The sequence below is a fragment of the Anser cygnoides genome, chromosome Z (genome assembly GCF_040182565.1).
Source record: "Anser cygnoides isolate HZ-2024a breed goose chromosome Z, Taihu_goose_T2T_genome, whole genome shotgun sequence".
NCBI classification, from domain to species: domain Eukaryota; kingdom Metazoa; phylum Chordata; class Aves; order Anseriformes; family Anatidae; genus Anser; species Anser cygnoides.
Genome location: NC_089912.1, coordinates 56,324,558 through 56,340,624, shown reverse-complemented (window position 1 = coordinate 56,340,624; position 16,067 = coordinate 56,324,558). Strand labels below are relative to the sequence as shown.

General features: G+C 36.3%; 1 long non-coding RNA gene across 3 annotated transcripts; it reads left to right on the top strand.

The window, feature by feature from the left end:
* The first annotated feature begins 220 nt into the window (after nt 1-220).
* LOC106037360 (uncharacterized) lies at nt 221-16,059 on the top strand. 3 transcript variants are annotated; one of them, XR_007158823.2, is made up of 5 exons: nt 221-3,072; nt 3,806-3,907; nt 9,633-9,751; nt 9,835-9,911; nt 11,417-16,059. It is a non-coding gene; the product is annotated as an uncharacterized lncRNA (long non-coding RNA). The 3 variants fall into 3 exon arrangements; XR_007158822.2 differs by having other exon boundaries at nt 9,633-9,911; XR_010827663.1 differs by lacking the exons at nt 9,633-9,751; nt 9,835-9,911; nt 11,417-16,059 and adding an exon at nt 4,177-4,772.
* Nucleotides 16,060-16,067: the final 8 nt, after the last annotated feature.

The following is a 16,067-nucleotide window of genomic DNA, read 5'->3' as shown; positions in this document are numbered from 1 at the left end:
TATTAGCCTTTTCCAAAATGCTCGTTCTGTATTACCTTTATTGACAGTCGGGGTACCCAGAATAGCCTGAGAACTAAAGAACGTAAAAATTGAAAGCATGTAACCTGTCTCCAACTTCATCAAATTTCCAAAAATATTTTCTTTGATATCATTGCAGGCTGAGTTTACTTTAAAAAATATCTATTTATTTATTTATTTTTTAATAGTACAGCAGCTTCTCTGATAGTTCTATTTCTACAAGGCTTAAGGCTAGAAAAAAACATGCACTCAGAAATTCATATTGTGGTGGTTTTACCATGCTAGGCAGCTGAACACCACAACCGCGCTCTCACTCCCCCTCCTTAGAAGAGGAGGGGAAGAATTAAAGGAAAGAACAACTCATGGGTTGAGATAAGGATAATTTAATTGAAGGGAAAAAAATAATTACTAAGGAAAGAGTATTAATAATTAAAAAAAATAATTAAAGGGAAAAAAGGGAAAGGGGAAAAGGGAGGGGGAAAGGGAAAAACAAAACAAAACAAGTAAAGCCCGTGTGGAAATGCAGAGGAAAGAAATTACTCTCTACTTCCCACAAATGAGCAATGCTTGACCATGTCCTTGAAGCAGGGCCTCAATGCACGTAGCTGGTGTTCAGGAGGACAGATGTTTTCACAATGAGAGCCCACCCCTCCCCTCTTCTTCCCTTTTCCACCCTTTATGGCTGAGTGTGACATCATATGGTACGGAATATCCCTTTGGTTGGTTTAGGTCAGCTGCCCTGGTGATGTTTCTTTCTCACTTTTTTGCCCACCCCCTAGGAGGGTTAGAGAGAGTCGTGATGCTGTGCCAGCAGTGCTCAGGAGCAGACAACACCGGTGTGATACCACTGCTGTTCTAGCTACAACTGCAGAGCACAGCACTGTATGGGCTGCTGCAGGGAAAGTTAACATCCCAGCCAGACCCAGTACATATATACATCTTTTAGAAAAACCCTCTGGAATTTGGCTAGAACAAGAAATGCATGCACACATATGCACACACACACACATTAACACACACATTCCTGCACGTGTATACTGGATGTACATTCATACACATACTAATACATACTTCTATCTAGCAATAATTCCTTTTGCTGATAATTTTGTATTTAACCCAGATCAGAAGCCAGATTCTTATAAAAAAATAAATAATGAAAGCCATACTTTCCTAGCTTAATTAAAAATGAAAAGGAACTTGAATTGTTTCATATTATAGTAGCAGTATCTTTTAGATATGCATAAAGGGTAAGAATTATTTTTCCAAAGACAGTTATCTACTACATAGACATCTGCACCTAGTCTAGACTATTAGGCTCTTCTAATTTCATTATAAAGCACACCTCCAAAATAAATCAGATAATTGCTCCTACAAAGCGATGTTTTTCTCCATGGACTGTAAATACAGACCCGGGGTATTAACTCATGTTTAGACATTTATATCACAGAAATTTACAGGAAGGAAAGATGAATCTTATGCTATGCAACTAATTCCTATAAGTTGTTTTATAATAATAGGTAATTTTTAATAATCATAATAATAATGTTTGTAGCCAGTTAAGAAAGAAAATACCAGTATTAACACTAGTAATAGAAACAATAGCTTCAGTTATGTCCTCCAGCAGTTGGAGTTGTGCTCCAGGTACTTGTCACCTTCATCCCTTGCTGGAAATGACTTTCCACTCTGATTTATCCTCTGTGCTCCTCATGGGGACACTCCCCAAGGACCCACTCTAGGTTAGCAGAGATCCACCCTTTAAACTGCTTAATATTTAAACACAGGTTAAGTGATTTCTCCGGAGCCCAAACTGTTTTCTGCAAAGCCATACTATTTAGCTTCCAAAGACTGAGATGATTTCTCAGGAACTCTCATAGGAAGAGTTACATACAACAACACAAATATACAGTTCTCAGGGGCTGAGCTTCACATGCAGACTCTTGTCTTCAGGTACTGATTGCCTTCATGTCCTTACCTTTCTCACTAATCCTCTGCTTTTATTATTATCATTTTTTCATCACAAAATATCATTGATTATTTACTATAGAATTTTAAAGCAGAAAAATTGTGTTTTTCTATATATCCAGATGTAAAAAGAAAAAGGGTAATTTGATTTCATAGTGAATGATAAAGAAATCAAAGACCTTCAGCTTTAAACTTTTCAGGACCCAAAAATGTTATTTAAGTCTTTTAACTAAGTGGCATTAATAAAAAAAATAAATAAAAATAAAAATAAAAAAAAAGATCAAGACTAGTTTTGAAACCTCTAATGATGGGTACACATCTAAAATTATTAATTACATTGAGGTCTGGCCTTCTGATAAGTAGTACCTATAAAGCAGAGAAATATAACTCCATTGTACCTATAAAAATATTACCTTCATATTTTGAACTTGTAAATATGTTGGAAGCACAGATTCAAAAAACTACAACACAAAATTAGTCAGATTTCCATATTGTCACTGATCTAGTGACTACAGAGTGACTGTAATCACTTACACAGGCATGGTCTAATCAGTTGTATGTGGTAACACAAGTCACGTTTGTCTGGCCTATTAATTTTACTTGAAGAGCTTTTTTTTTTTAAAAAAAAAGTAAAAAAAAAAAAGTAAAAAAAAAGTAAAAAAAAAAAAAGTAAAAGGTATTTTAGCTGCAAATGCAACCAGAGCAGACAGCTTGCTTTTTATGCCTGCCACCACCCAGCACAGATAAACTAACAAAGGCTGTTAAAAATGGGAAGAAACTGTCTTTTTGTGCTGTGAAAGGCAAAGGATGCTGAGCTGAACAGGCCCTACGTGTAAGACAAAGCATGAGGACAGGATTTGTATGCTCTGAAGGGCCAGATGCTGCAGCTGTGGCAGAGGGGGCCGTTGCTGAAGCCTGTGGGGAGATACAAAGTGTGTCAGAGAGTTCTAGAAGTTTGGGAGTCAGAGACATCATAACTGAGCTAACAGACTAATGAACTGGCCAGCAGTTGCCGAAATTCTCACTGCGGTTTCTCTGAGGAATTGCAGACACTGTGTTTTTGGTTTGCTTGGTAGTACAGATTTTCATCGTGTATGTATTTATTTGGATGTAAATTACAACCATGAAAACAACTATGGATATATCTGCATATATATATATATATATATATATATATATATATATATATATAAAATGTATAATAATATATAACAATATATATATTATATATATATAATATATATTTATCTGCAACCAGTGAAATGAACACCTTCTTGTTTCATTTCTTGAACACCTTCTTGTTTCACCACCTGAGCTTTGCTGGGACTGAAGTTACCTCATTGTGGGAGGGCAACTCCTCAGGGCAATGTCCCCAGCTCTGGGATGGAAACAAAATAGAAATGGTCACTTTTTTTCTCTTCATGGACTGAAAGCAGAGACAAAGGCACTTGCATTACACACATTTTGTGGAAGTCATTGCTTCTATACCCTCACCTCCCATAACCTTTCTTGACATCAGCAAAAATTATTAGTTTTGTTCTTCAGTGTCATGCCTCTTGGTTACCTCTAATTGAAATGGAGGCATTCTGAGTGGCAAAATCAGTTACAAATCCCTTCAAGTGCCTCTTTTGTATAATTTATCATGGGATTCAGAGCTTCTGAGCTTGGATCATTTAGTTCTCAGGAGTCTTTAATACTTGATCACATTTTGTGGTGGGACAATACTTGGTAGTGGTGGAATATGAAGATAACTGAAAATTTATTTACTGTATCAAATGCTGATGTTGCCAGAAGAGTGGTTTGAGATGAGGATTACCTTTCACAGAAAATTAACTGCAAAGAACAACTTAATTCAAAGGAACGATAGACAAGAAACAGAGAAGGAGAGAAAGAAGGAGAGAAGGAAAGAAAGGAGGAAAGAAAAAAGGTAAGAAACAAAGAAGCAGAAAGAAAGAAATGAAAGAAAAAAAAAAAGAAAGTAACAGAAAGATAGACCCTGTAGCTATTAAATAAAAAAGGTACTTGAGCTTTCCTCTATAAATGAGCTCTTTCATCATGAACAAGTAAGGAAACACACTTTAATAAGAAATAAAGTTATTAAAATCTTTTGATCAAGATAGAGAATGACACAGTGAAAGTTACTTTCATGAGAGGTTACCTTCCTGAGCAGGAAATCATCCTATTTTCTTTTTTCAGAAGTGGCACAAAACTGCCTGTCTGTGCAATCACACTCCACAGCGTGGATACTCCTTAAAGCCAGTAGAAATAGACAGTAGAAAATGGAAGAATTTCATCTTTGTTAACTGCGTTTCTCAATGAAGTATGGATTTATCTACCTACCTGCAACTTCTGTATCAATATTCCTCAATCCTCTTTTCAGTTTCTAGTATTATAAGCGTTTCTTTTTTTTTTTTTCTTGGGGGGGAGAGGGTTGATAGGCAGGGTGTGGGTAGGCAGGGAACAGGATGGGACAGGACTGGGAACATTGAGGCACATTAAAAGGCTTATTTCTATTTTAGTCTGTGTGTAAAGAAACTGGCTTTAATACCTCTACTGTCATGGATCCTCTGTGTAGGTTTGATCAGGTCATTTAGACTAGATCAGTTGCTAATCACTTGGTGATTTCAGCAGGAGTTGAGCATATCTACATATCTTAAGAGATCTGGGCCTTTAGGCTTTGCTGCATTGTAGAAATTAAGGTCTTAATTCCTTCTGCTATCAACTGGGGCATGGTGGTATATTTAAAAATACACAGAAGGTTTCAAATATGCATATATCACTGTGATAAAACAAATCCCTTATCTGTACATAAAAGTATAAAGTTTAGCATTTGTTCTTTTTTTTTTTTTTTTTTCCTTTTACCAGCATTGCTTATGAGTAATAAAGTAAGGGCTAAGCCATTATTTAACAAAGCCCAGAATAATTCAATAAGCTCAAGAACAGTTAATTTTTTTAACCTGTGTTAAAATATAATAGTGACTTGCTTTCAGGACTGGAGATCTAGTACACCAGGGAGCAATGCCAATTCCCTACACCTTTAAAACTACAGTAGTTACCTACACTTCAGTATCTTCTTCTGAAGAAGTCCCATGTCCAGAAAAAACTTCAGTTTGAACATTTCATCCAGGTTACATCACTCAGAAGTACAGGTAGGTCCTTCACACAGATGCCTTTGGGGAAAGGAAACAAATGAAAAAGAACACGGATAAAACCTTGCTGTTGCAAATGTCTTCAGTACCTTACCTAAAAACATAGATTTTTTCCCCCAAAATTTTCATCGTACACTGGTAACCATATAATGTAATCTATCATCAAACAAAGAGAAATTGCTGCAAACACACACACACGCACACATATCCTTACCCAGGAAATGACAGTTTGTATAAACATATATCTTTGAAAGAAGACATTATTGAGTCCAATTTCTTAGCTCCCATTTCCACACTTATCTTTGTATTTTCTGTCCTGCTAAAAGAGTGTTTATCACCTTCCCAAGTAATGGCTTAGCAGCAAACATGGGGAAAGGCAGTGCTGCTGGTGTTGTCTGTTAACTATCTTTTTGAATTCACAGTGTGTAGGCACAGTTTAAGCATTTTCAATATAGCATTACAGTGTGAAAGGGTGAATGGGGAGTGGGCAGAGAACAGGCAGACATCACCCTGAGAGCACTGATATTGAGAATAACTGGAAAAAAGCCAAAAAGCCATCTTCTTCCTGCTAAAATTCACAAAGTAATTCCTTGGGGGGGGGGGGGGGGGGGGGGGGGGGGAAGGAAGGTAAATACTTGCTTTGCTGCAAGTTTTCTTGGAAGCTGCAGGAGTCTAAAACTCTCACTTTTTGCAGCTTTAATATTTATCTCTTTCCTTTTTAAATTACTTTTATGAGCAGTGCTTCTAAAAAAAATGTGTTATTACTCAAAGCTAAGTTTGCAGCACATGTTTAACTTTGGATCTAAGACAGAGATTTTCACCAAGAGGAGGAAAAAAAGAAGCCTACTGATCTATGAGGGAAGCAAATTCTTTTGCTTCCACATTTCCAGTAACAACTATGGGGCCAGATGGTGAAATGGAAAGCATTCATGGGAACTTGGTTTGCATTGAAAATCGGGTAAGGATGTTGACACAAAATAGGAAGAGTTGCATGTATTAGCCCAATCTACCCTAAAATATCTCTCCAAGCATGATTCAAAACTAACTATTACTAACAGAATGAAACTTTTCAAAAGCAAAATCAAATATGTTTGTTATTTTTGTCAGATATTTGTGCGATGTTTACAAAACTTCAGCAGTGAAGCCCCAAGCCCTTCAGAAGAAAGGCAATATATATATATTATATATATAAATTTAAAATCTAGATTTATATCTATAATAATCTATATAAATAATATCTATATAATATAATAATCTATATAAATCTATAATCTATAAGTCTAGTGGGTATAAGGAGAGCAGATTATATTCACTACCTGTTTCTATATTTTAAATATTTGAAGTTTTTTTATCAGGTTCTACATCAGTCTTTTCTTTATCATAAACTTTTCTCTTTTCTCAGTGATCATACTTCCTAGGCATTTGATCATCCTTGCTGCTTTTGAATCCTCAGCAGGTGCCTTAAGGCATTTTATGCCCACTTTGATGCAACAGAAGTACAACTTAAAAGGAGATCAGGCTCTCCAATATATCTTTATATCTTTTAGGATAATAAATAATAATGATCCATATTCACATTGCACTTTGCATTTGCAAGATACTCTACAAACATTAATTAATTAGTTCTCATGGCTCTCCTGTGTGATAGCACTAATAAAGCTTTGCAGGGATATGGCACCTTTGAGCTAAGGTTTTGAGATAACTTTAAAAATATTAATGAATATCCAATCCATTTATATATTATTGTTCACAGCAGGGTAAAATAGGATGTAAATAGTATTGTACCCTTTTTTCGTTTATCACAACTGAGATCAAGAGCTTTTTGGATCAGAGTGCCAGAGGTGACATCCATCTTGGGCTTGTGTGAAACAGCACTGTTAGATGCTGGTATAAATCCTAAGAGATTAGGCTGTACGTGATTTTCTCTTACCACTTTACCATACTTTGTATGGAAGGATAATTATTTACAGGAAGGTTTTTCTCCTTACTTGTTCTGTAGAAGCATAGGCTTTAAGAGCAGTTGGAACAACCTAGATCATCCAGCAGATTAGTTTAAGCTGGTTCCCTAAATCCATAATATATCATTCTAGGAAAAATCTGCACATACGTTACATGACAGTAACATAATCACATCAAAAATGCTTCCCTGCAGCTCTGTACAAAGGAATAGAGACTCATATATGTAATATATCTAAAACTTCTAAAAGATGAGCAGAAATTCTAGAATGAAGATATTTTATACATCTATTAGAAAAGCACTGGGTAACATGACTTCATATATTATTATTTTTTTTTCTTTTTCCTACTAATTTTTTTGTATTTGTTAGGTAATTGCATGCGTAAGTTCATAGGGTTTTCATACATATATATATATATATATATTGAATAGGTGGTGGCTTTAATTAAAAAAAAAAAAAGACTAAAAATACCCTCAATACTTAAATACATAAAACAGCAAGATCTTTTTAGATCTCTGTGAGGAAAAACAAAATACTTGGGAAAATGTGACAAAAGCACAGAAAAGCCATAACAATTCTCACAATAAGTTCCTGGAAGATAGTTCAGAAAAGCCATTGAAAATTGTTCCAGAACTACTGGAAGACTTTCAGACACCGTAATACGGATGACATTTGGAAATGTATATGAAATATTTGAGATGGATATTTAGAAGACAGTGAGAGCTTAACTGAAAGGACATTAAACTCTCCAAAATAAAAAGACAGTATATAACAACCTTTTTTCTTGGATTTTTAAATATTTGTTTAGAGAAAACGTTCACTTTCCTTTGTCTTGAATGATGATTTACTACTACTGACTTCTGACTCATTTTATAGAATAAATGAATTCTTCCTCCAAAGTCATGTATTATTCTGCAAATGTGAACAGGCATAGGTAGGTCCTGCAAAAAGACCTGCTGGTAAGTGTTGTTTATATGCAGTTATTTTTGCAGTTCTTCATTTAGCCTTCAGTATAACAAATGAGAAAAGTGCAAGAGAGAAAAGCAATACAAATTCAGAGAAAACAGTAAGCTAGATAGATCTAGGCTATATGGTTCTTTCCTGGTCTGAAACTGTAAGATATTTCCCATTTCTTGTAGGAGATGGAGGAAGATTTTGCACTGATTCAGAATCAGATACAAAAGAAAACAGAGGGGAAAAAAAAAATTAAATGTTGAATTTAAGTTGCAATAATCAAACCTACACTTCAAAATAAAATCTTTGCCATTCTTCAGGTCTAAGTTACCATTAAACAAGAACAAGTCCTATGTTATTATTCGCCTGTCATTTCCTGGTAAATCAGTGTCATTAGCATTGATTTTTTAGAGGAGAGATTAAAAGAGGTTTAGTTAGGAGAGTGAAGCAGAAGTATATATTATCCAAGCCTGTGTAGCTCTGGGTCTCAAAGATGACATTTCCCTCTCTGCTTCATTAACTTGCATAGCTTGTTGAGCTTTAGCTGTTTCTAATTAATTCTTTTACTGGCTTTTTTGAATGTGTATCATCTCTGGCAAACCATATAAAATGAAGAAATCTCTCTAAGGTTTTACCTTTTTAATTATTATTTTTATTGCTTAAATGAAGCTCCAGAATTGCAAATGTTGACATTTTAGTTGATTCTACTCATTAGAGTTTTCAAAGGAGGAAAAAGGGGGGAAAAGCTAAGGAGAGGAAGGGGGCAGTGCAGATAAAATAATAAATAAATAAATAAAGCAGAAACTGAGCAGGATTCTGATTGCCAAGGCAAACGCTGTGGAAAATGGAAAATAAATAGGTTTGTCACAAGTGACCTCCATGATGTTTTTGCCCTTTTAAATCCTAACAGGGAAGGAAGCATCATTAGAGGCAATTCCTCTCTGTCTTGTACACAAGCTGACATGCAAATGAATGGAGTTTTGCACTCCTGCTTGTCATTTTGTTTTATTCAGATAGAGCTTAGCTAGTAAGTGTGGTAAGTACTCATACACACATACACACACACTTGCCTTCACACACAGTCACTCACACCTTTCATTAAAATCACGATCATGCAAATACATGGTAGAACACGTCTTGTTTTCTCCTAGAAAAAAAAAAAAAAAGGGCAAAAAATACCTGTTAGAGTGAAACTGTATTTTGTAAAGCATGCATCAGAGGATTGTAATGGAATCCCCCTCTGGTTAATGCACTGTTCTGTCAGCCACCCCATTTACTTGGCAGATCACCATGTTGACTTCCAAGTAGATGCTCTAAAAGAGAGGGACATTCAGCTTTGTTGCGAGGCAAAATTATACCTGGGTAAGCTGAGTAAATGTAAAGGTATGAGCTACTGCACAGGCTAGGGAGTGAACTTGGGATATGTCAGCTATTGTGTGGTGGCTGCTTATCCTATCACTTATGTAAGATAGGTTGTTTCTCCCCATCCCCTTATCATTAATAAAAGAAAGAAAAAATAAATAAAGTCTTCTCTAAAAGAAACTGTTAGTTTAAAACAGTTTTATAATTGACTCAGACTCTCCTGTTACAGCTGCACTGATGACCACCAAGTCACAGAAAAGTAGCCATGGCAGCCTCATCCAGCAGAAGGACAGGAAGGAAAAAACAACAGGCTGGATACAGCGAAGCTGTAGATTTGCTGACAGTGAAGTGAGAAACTAAAGGGTCAGGACAAGCACTTCCTCATCCTGTGACCCAGAATGTGTGTACCACATTTGACAACACTACTGCAGTTATTTCACTTTCAGATTCTTCCAGAGATCAGTAAGGATTGTTTGCAAGCAAGCAATTCAGTGAGACCTGGCTGGAGGTAAAAGAAATTTGTTTATAAAGACATTGGTCATTAGCATGATGAAAATAAGGAACATTTGCATTATGCATATAGGAGAAGTGATATTTTTGAAATGTATTTGTTCTTGAAACCAACTAGAAGTGGGTAGATTCCCCCTTGAAAAGTACTTTTAATTTGAAATTTTGGGCATCTATTACCATTACTCAAATCTTGCTTTCTTATGACTACATCAAAGGGCCTTACTAGACTATGACAGGAATAGAATCCCAAAGATGTGCAAAAGATTTCTAAAAAATATTCATTTTAATGCATTTTATTTTAAGAACACATCTTCTGGCATACTTACCCAATCAGGGAAGAGAATAAATAAAACATTACTTTGACCAATCAGAAATGATCAATGTGGGGTCAACTGGACGCTTTTATAGAGGATTGCATGCAGTCTTGTCTACATGTAGCTATATTACCTTCCTTTTGAGAGGATAAGCAGCACAATAAAAGTAATTTAATTTATTAAAATGAATAAAGAGAAATTTTTCATCTGGGTAAAGCACGGGTGGCTGATGCACTGTTCAAAATATAAATGTCTCCATTACCTTTTCATGCTTTATTAGCATCTGAAATGCTTTTAAGAATCTGATTCTTGAATCAGAGCACCACTGAGCACCATGCTTTGTGCAAACAAAGATCTAAAGGAACCTTTCTAGAGGAGAATTATTTGCTCAACTTAAGTAATAACAAACACCTGTGGTAGGATCACCTCAGTTAAATTTAGCTCTCTCATAGTTAAGTGAGTAGTTAAGTGAGTAGTTAAGTGAGCCACTGTCAAGGCTCTTTTTCTGGAGGGATTAGACACCTTCAGAAACGCAGTAGATCCCAGCTTTCTTAGCTGCTTATTTTAGCATGGTGGGACCTGCCCTTTGGGAATACTCTTCCTTTCTATGTGACAGAAAGAGACTGTGAGAAGGGGAGAGTACAGATTACTGTGAGCAGCCGTGAGGCTATGGTTGGGTTCTGTGACATACCACAGATGTTGATAGCATGGCCCCACATTCTTATTATCTATATATTTAATCTTATTTTATTTTTAGCAAAAACACTTATGCCATTTTCTGCTTTTGTATTAATTACATTAGGACTCACCTTGTGTTCTTGGAACACAAACTGAACAGGTTATCATGCCAGAAACTACGAAAATATGGCTTTATGTCTTGTTCCACAAGAGGATTTTGGGTAGACCTATTACTAGGGGTTCTTCTCAGGATACCTAGAAGTGTAAATTTTCTAGAAAAGTTAAATCCCAAACCATATGTCTTACCCCAGGCCCTCAGGCTGGTGAAATATGTCTTACCCCAGGGCATCAGGCTGGTGAAATTAAAGTATTTCTTTTTCCCTTGAGAAGCTGACGCAGTACAGGATGATTAGATGTTCTGATAACTCTAAAACAGGAAGCAGGTAACTTTTATGGTCCTAAAAAAAACTTTTTTTTTTTAATGGTTCATTTTCAACTGTTCATTTTCAAGCTACCTTCACTGAAATCAGGACTACGTACACCTGTTGTGTACATTTGGAGCATCTCTACCTCTTGCAGTCAGGCAAGTATATAATCTCACACCTACAGAACTGAACAAGGACACCTGTTTTTACAGTATTTTATAGAAAATTTGCATGGATTACAGAAACTGTGGTGTGTTGATGGTAATACAACTACGGTAATATCAGTCTGAGTCAAAATAAAATTCCACTTATACTATATCTTACTTCTGATTTTGGCCAGAATTGATATCTTGAGAAAGTATAAGAGATATGAGAAAGTATAAGGCAAAGAACAGATATGAAATTGTTTTTCTTTAGAATTGTCCTTCCAGCAAAAGCAATGTGGGGACTTTCTATGCCAGACACTGAATCTGATTATCAGGTTTAATAACCAAGTGGAAAACCAGTGATCTGATTTAGAAGCCTTTGGGTCAAATTCTGCTTCTATCTAGAGCAAAATAAATCTGGAGTAACTTCAGATTCCAGACTGTATAAAGTCAAACAGATTTGGGGCCTTCTGTAAAGAAGGCAACTTACCACTAATCAAAGAAAACATGAACAGAAAGAACACTTGAGTTAGAAGTAACATTTCATCTTGCTTTTCTACCTTTCTTCAAAATTGGGTTAAGCCAAAATTGGGTTAACCTTCCAAGTGTGCTTCCTAACTCTTACTTTTATTACAGTATTGTATTTTTTTCGCTCATCATTTGGTTGGCTTTGTACAACTGAGCTATAATGTGTGCAGTTGACCTTTCTTCATTTAAATGCTAATAGAGATCTAGGAAAGGTGCTGCCATGCAAAAGGCCAACTAATTGCAATAGACTTAAGACCTTTTGTTTGTTGAGCCAGTCTAACAAAGAAAGGGTTAATTAAAACTTATACTAAATGTTTACAACCTAGGAGAAAAATCTGTGTGTTACACATTAAGCTACTAGCAAAAGTTCTCTTCCAGACATAATCAGCCATAACAAAAAAACATAAAAGTTACCTATCTAAATTCATTTGTATTGAAAAGATTTAAGGATCAGGTAAAAGAACAGCTGATCCAGGGTACTTTAGCCTTGCTGGTTGTTATGGGAGCTGGAAAGCACTTTATCCAGTAAGCTGCGGATGGAAGAACATAAGAATGGAAAAGATTTGCACTAATTTAAGCATCAAAAAGCATCTGTTCTTTTCACTGCTTAGGTTTGCTTTTGTATCAGATGTACAAGCCAAGGTTTTGGTAGCAGGGGGGTGCAAGATTATTCTTTATAAGAAGAGGTCAAGAGCTGCCCTGTGCCAGACACAGGCTTTTTCAGCCAGCTCCACAATGGAAACACTGCAGGCCATAGCTGCGGAGTTTGTGGTGCCTCTGTGAAAGTGTATTTAAGAAAGGGCAGAAAGTGCCCCATGGACAGAGAAGGAAGGGTAAGAGTGAGAAAGAGCAGAGGGAACACGAAGGTCAAAGGAGGAGGTGAATCATGGTGGAGTAGATATTCCCTACAGCTCATGGAGGACCCACAGCAGTGCAGAGGAACAGAGTAAGGAAGGACCATCAGAGAGAAATTGCTGTGTATTGACTGTAACCACCCACCCTGCACCACCTTCTTGCCTCACTGAAGGCACTGAATATAATTTGACATGATAACAAGGGAGGAAGAGAGAAGTCTGGAGAGGAGTGAAGCTGAGCCTGCTCAGAGGTCAGAAAGGTGTTTTTCCTAAATGACTTTAAGGTGTGTTTCTTTTTGCTGTTGTTTTTTGTTTCCCAGTACCCATAACTAACTATTATATTAATTGGCAACGAGTTATGTCAATTCCTCAGGTTGATTCTGTTTTGACTGCAAAAGTAATTGGTAAGTGATACCCCTGGCTTTAACTCATCCCATGAGTTTTCTCATGCTCATATTTTCTCCCTCATGAGGAGTAGTAAGGAAGCAGCTGTGTGTGTACTTGTCTGCCATTCTCAAAAACAAAACAAAACAAAACAAAACAAAACACTTAAAGATCAAAAAAAAAAAAGGCATTTTAGATCATATGAATCAGCATCTTTAAGAAGTTCATCGTTTGCGGGTTTTCTAGGCAAGACAGGCAAACTTATCCGCAGATTTTGCCAGTCTTTCTGTGCCAGTCTACAGCTTTGTGGACACAGCAGAGAAAGTAACCAAAACTTCATCATGGCCACTGTTTTCTGTATTTTCTGTCATCTATTTTAGTCAAGCAATTCAACAGATCCTTATGCAAAACATCCTTGTCTCTCTATGCTGTTAAATATTTACTTTAGCTTCACAGTGTTTTATTGCATTGTGATGAAAAATAGTGACAACATTTTCTGCATTGAGGAAAAGAAAGGTGAGGAGAGAGGTGGGATTACAAAAAAGAGGTTGTTAGGTTGGCCTCTCACAATATTCACATCTTTCTGTTCACATCTTCACATTTATGTATGTATATGTAACTAGATTTGTTACCTAGTCTACCAACAATGGAAGACTGATTAGTCTTGAGCTCATTAGTTTAATTCTCATGAATAATTACTTTTCTGCAGAATATGGCATTCCATTGGCATTCTATGATGTGTCTATCCTGAATCTCAGCAAGGAAATTCTTGAAAATCATTGCCCCATAGTCACACATGATAATACGATACCTTGGGGTGACCCAGAAGAGAAGCACAGCAGCTATGTTCAAGACAGGGTATTGTGGTGTCAGGGAAACCCTACCCAGTGCTTGCAGAGAAGTCTTTAGTCTTCAGCAGGGCACTGTGGAACTCTGATAACAGGTCTTTATCAGGCTAGAAATTTAAATTCTCTTTTAAAAATACATCAGAAATGAAAAGTGTGGAGAACCATAACAAGAATTTGGTATTTCAGGGACGTGAGTTGTGAACACATAAAATTTCACGACCTGATTTTTTGGAAGCAGATGAGTCACATACACTATGAGGCTTAAACAGTTGAGGTCATTTGCAATTCACAGTGCCTGTAGTTTAAAATTAGTGTGGATTTTGGAGAGCCTTTAATATTCATAATCTGACCCAATATTGAAATGTTCTTCAGAAAGATAGAGATTTAAGGGGAAATAATATGAAGTGATATCAGGAGAATTTGCAAAGCAGCTTTAATAGACTAATTCCAAGAGCACTAGCTGCATTTCTGATCAGAAAATATTGAAATGTATCAAGCTTACCTTGAGATTCTAGACTATTTATTCTATTTCTATAATTACCAACAGTGATTCAGCATATAGTTCAAATACCCAAGGTCTTGGCTAGATTTACTCCACCATGCTTTCAAAATCAAAAGGAGAAAAACAGCATCAGGGAGAAAAATGAGGTGTTTTTTTGCTTGTTTGTTTTCTAGTGACAAGTGGGCATTTAAAGAAAGAGAGAAGAGACTTCCAAAAAGTGTGCAACGAGCCAGCTGTGGGTTGTGACACATGCTCCCGACTTCTGAAAAGTGGACTGAAATCATCAAATTAATTTTTCCCTAGATTCTGTTAAATTGGTAACAACCTTAACACACTTGCTTAGTTCAGAATCCGGACTCATTTTGAGAGAGTGGGAGATCTCTCTACATATGAAAAGTCATCAGAAGTCCCTTGCGTTACCCAGGCATCTGTGAACACACTCCTACATTGAAGACAGACAGAGAGTTTGGGTGGAAGATGTCACTCAAATGCCCACTTACTACATCTTTTCCTCAGAGCGAGTGTTCGGGATTTAAAAGTGATAGGAAGTTAAATGGCCTTTATGATTGTTTAGTGAAGCAAAGATTACAGGTATTGAGTTATCAGACACAAATGGTGGAATGACTTCATGATTCACTGAAGCTTTCCACTTTCTTAGGAAGCCTTATTCTTGATTAGGTAATCTGTTGGTTTATGCTTTCACCGGAATGGAAAGGGACTACGATAAGAGTCTATGAGTCAGAATAAATCTTCTTTGGACTGCTGTAGAAGCACAAGATTCATTAGGAAACCAGCAACTTTCTAATATGCTGTGTTTGACTCTCACACCTTAGCCTTCATTTAGGTGGTACTTGAAGTGCTTTTGTGGGCAGTTAGGGTCAGAAAAGCACTCGACAAACTTTACCTATTCCCGTCTTATATTCATTCATCTTCATAAATATATGATCTGTGCTTCCCCACAGCAGCTTCCATCTGAAGATCTCACAGTTCTTCACTTTCTGCAATTGAGAGTAACTTCTTGGGAAACAAATGTGGTCTCTTCACTCATTCAGTAAATAAAATGCAGTCAGCATGATCAGATACTTGCCTTTCAAGACAAACTGTGTCACAGAAGGTCAACCTAAATGATCACAGTAGTCTCAAACAAATACACTACACTTCTTGCAGCTCGGTTTTTATTGTGAGAGATAAGGAGAAAGCATTGAGAGGCACAAATAAAAATAGATTGTTGCGCATTTTAAACCAATAACTGTGCTAACATCAGTGAAGGTGCGCTGAAATATTATCACTTCAGAAGTCAGACCAACAGTAATATACCTTTCTAACTTGCAGGTATATTTAAGTGATTAGAGGCTTCTGTTAACTGGTTTTAGTTTTATTTGCTTCTTTCTTGTTATTTGTGCCAATTTTTAATTTGGAAATGTAGCATTGTTTCATTTAGCAGTCCTGTGAGATCAAATAAAACATTCTGAATC